This window comes from Sinocyclocheilus anshuiensis, unplaced genomic scaffold (genome assembly GCF_001515605.1).
Source record: "Sinocyclocheilus anshuiensis isolate Anshui unplaced genomic scaffold, SAMN03320099.WGS_v1.1 scaffold1082, whole genome shotgun sequence".
Classification (NCBI taxonomy): domain Eukaryota; kingdom Metazoa; phylum Chordata; class Actinopteri; order Cypriniformes; family Cyprinidae; genus Sinocyclocheilus; species Sinocyclocheilus anshuiensis.
This window is the reverse complement of record NW_015542379.1, coordinates 6,633-10,100: the sequence shown is the minus strand read 5'-3', so window position 1 is coordinate 10,100 and position 3,468 is coordinate 6,633. Positions and strand designations below refer to the sequence as shown.

At 41.6% G+C, this 3,468-nt stretch overlaps 1 protein-coding gene and 1 non-coding gene across 6 annotated transcripts in view; one reads left to right on the top strand and one right to left on the bottom strand.

The window, feature by feature from the left end:
- Positions 1-739, bottom strand: part of LOC107692464 (src substrate cortactin-like) — a 26,247-nt gene extending 25,508 nt beyond the window's left edge. For 2 of the 5 annotated variants that reach the window (XM_016491510.1, XM_016491512.1), the window contains exon 1: positions 574-737. The gene's annotated coding sequence lies outside the window, so the exon portion shown is untranslated. Of the gene's footprint in view, positions 1-391; positions 549-573 lie in introns of those variants that run through there. The other 3 variants (XM_016491511.1, XM_016491508.1, XM_016491509.1) reach the window with 3 other exon arrangements.
- A 1,407-nt stretch (positions 740-2,146) lies between these two features.
- trnay-gua (transfer RNA tyrosine (anticodon GUA)) lies at positions 2,147-2,233 on the top strand. Its single transcript is given in 2 exon segments — positions 2,147-2,183; positions 2,198-2,233. It is a non-coding gene; the product is annotated as a tRNA-Tyr (tRNA).
- The last annotated feature ends 1,235 nt before the right edge of the window (positions 2,234-3,468 follow it).

Sequence of the window (3,468 nt, the reverse complement as noted above, 5' to 3'; positions counted from 1 at the left end):
CTGCACACAACACCACTCGCCTTCCCACACCATTCAGCTGCACACAACACCATTCGACTGCACACAACACCATTCGACTTCACACAACACCATTCAGCTGCACACAACACCATTCGACTTCACACAACCGAGTGTTCACATCATTAACTGATCTCCAAATGAGCACCACATCTGTATTAGTTTGGTACAGACAAGCTGCTATTTCACAAACTCAAGACTCAGATGCACACTTGCACAATCACTATCTAGGTGTCACTTCTACTGTGAACTCGCACTATAGGGATCTAGGCCACTAAACAAACGTCTGTTGGACCTAGTTAGTCATCATCTCTACCAAATGGCTTTACTAATGAGTTAAGGTTAATTAATGCAATATGTGAAACACACGTACACATACACGCAGACGAACAAGATTAAACTGCGGACACTAAAGCAAGCAAACAGCAGAAATAACGCGGAATAAAAGCGTTTAGCTGAGAAATAAGGACTCGTGTTCTTGATGTGTTCCAGGTTTGGTCCTCTCGCCGATGAGCCGCCCGTTTAAAACGTGTAAAATCACGCCTTTACACTTACAGTGTACTTCGATGATCTCCTTAATGCACGTGCTCTTTAATCAATAACGCTAGTAGAGAATGTAATAATAGTTATGATTATGGAGAGACAAATCAGCGCTTCTGGCCGCAGTCTTCCGCTTCTTCCCACTTCCTGCTCCAAACCAGACCGCACCACCTGAGCCGGGAACGGGGGGGGGCGCCGGATGTTTCACAACGACAGGGACACTGTGGGATTTACTGTCATTGACATTGTTGTTATTATTTATTATCGTTTTATTTGAGATCAGAAAATGATGATCTGGTTCAAATTCGGACTAAGATAGGCCTAGCACACCTGAGAAACCTGGTCTCCGGTCAGCAGCGTTACGCAATTTCCCCTCGTCACATAATAGTACGGCCGGACTGTGCCATATATTGCACGAGCAGCAGCATCCTGCAGCGCTAGGACCGCATTTGATTTATTTTTTAATTATTTACATTTAATTTATAAGTTATTTTAAATTTAAGCAAACCTTAACCCTAAACAAAACCGTTGCTATACCCCTCTTAAATATTTAAACCTAATTAGTTTCAATATGCGAGTCACTATTTTTCAGTATTATTTTTCAAAGCGAATGTAAAATCGTAACTGTGGATGTGCGAGACTAACTTTTCATTACAAATGAAAATATCGTTTTTTATTTATTACCTTGTGAAAAGGAAAAAAGCTTCAATAAAATAGTACAAAATTATTTAGGCCTACAAAAAAAGAACTTACACTGCAAAAAAAAAATGCTTTTTTTACTTAGTATTTTTTTCTAGTTTTCTAGTATAAATATCTCAATATTTTTGAATCAAGATGCATTTACTTGACAAATAAAATCACTCTGAAAAAAAAAATCTAAATTGTATTAGATTTTTGCTTAAAATCCTTGCTTAAAACAAAGAAAAATAATCTTGTTTAGCTTTTGAATTAAGATTAATTTTCTTACCCCAGGTTAAGAAACCTATCCAGGTTGGCTATCCAGGACACTTCTCACAAGAGTTGACCATTTTATTTCTTTGGTCAGCTGTCCCAGTAGATGCATTACATGCATTTATCATGAAACACACCATGAACACACACCCGGAGCAGTGGGCAGCCATTTATGCTGCGGCGCCCGGGGAGCAGTTGGGGGTTCGGTGCCTTGCTCAAGGGCCCCTCAGTCGTGGTATTGAAGGTGGGAGAGAGCGCTGTACATTCAGCAGCCCACCTACAATCCCTGCTGGTACGAGACTCGAACCCACAACATTTGGGTTATGAGTCCGACTCTCTAACCATTAGGCCACGACTTCCCCAAAAGTCACACGCATGATCTCACAAGTCCCAGCAAATTAGCTTGCGGTTCTTTCGTAAGCACTTTAAAGCACTGACCACAAAAAGCAGCAATAGACAATATGCAAATCAGTCATGGTACAGCACTGAAGGAACATTCACACATAGGAGGTCAAGAAGAGATCGTTCCTGTGTAGGGTCCTTGATGCATTCACCACAAAAAGCAGCCTAACTTCCTCCAATAACCTAAAGAGGTAAGGCTTTCTTGGTGTGTTGTTGTGGCTTGGTCTTTTTCCATCCTTCGATAGCTCAGCTGGTAGAGTGGAGGACTGTAGATGAAATGTTGGCAATCCTTAGGTTGCTGGTTCGATTCAGGCTTGAAGGAGTTAGGTTTTAAATTCAGCACACACGTTTCCACATTTTTTTCTGAGTTCGTATTGCCAGATAAAAAAAGCCAATAGGTCAAGATCCAAATCTATCACATTACACAAGGAACATTGTTGATTATGAAACCAAAGCTGAGTAAACACACTTGACGTTAGACTTCACACTTTTGATGTCAAGAAGAGATGGCTTGACCCCGACGTGATGTCAAGTCAAGTCAAGTCAAGTTGTCTGGGGTCAAACGCGCTACCATTGCGCCACGAGGTCCCAACAAATGAGTTGGGGCTCCTTGTTTAAACGCTTTCGATACATTAAGAAAATCAGACAACGAACAAATCTGAATGAACACACACTGAATGAACACACACAGTAACATCCTTTGTTTGTCTGAAACATGGCTAATGACCTTGGTCCTGGACACTGCTGTAACGCCATCTGATAACTTCTCTGTTTTAAGGATGGATTCGATACATTAAGAAAATCAGATGTCAAATAAATCTGAATGAACACACTTGACGTTAGACTTCACACTTTTGATGTCAAGAAGAGATGGTTTGACCCGAATGTGATTTGAACACGCAACCTTCTGATCTGGAGTCAGACGCGCTACCATTACGGCACAAGGTCCTTGCAAATGGGTTGGGGCTTCTTGTTTAAACGCTTCGATACATTAAGAAAATCAGATGTCAAATAAATCTGAATGAACACACTTGACCTTCTGATCTGGAGTCAAACGCGCTACCGTTGCGCCACGAGGTCCCAGCAAATGAGTTGGGGCTCCTTGTTTAAACGCTTCGATACATTAAGAAAATCAGACAACTAACAAATCTGAAAGAACACACTTGACGCTAGACTTCACACTTTTGATGTCAAGAGGAGATGGCTTGACCCCGACATGATGTGAACACGCAACCTTCTGATCTGGAGTCAGACACGCTACCTTTGCGCCCCGAGGTCCCAGCAAATGAGTTGGGGCTCCTTGTTTAAACGCTTCGATACATTAAGAAAAAATACAAATCTGAATGAACACACTGATCTGGAGTCAGACGTGCTACCGTTTCCCCACGAGGTCCTAGCAATGAGTTGGGGCTTCTTTGTTTAAATGCTTCCATACACTCTGAAACTCAGACATTGAACAAATCTGAATGAACACACTTGACGTTAGACTTCACACTTTTTTTGTCAAGAAGAGATGGCTTGACCCCGACGTGATTTGAACACGCAACCTTCTGATCT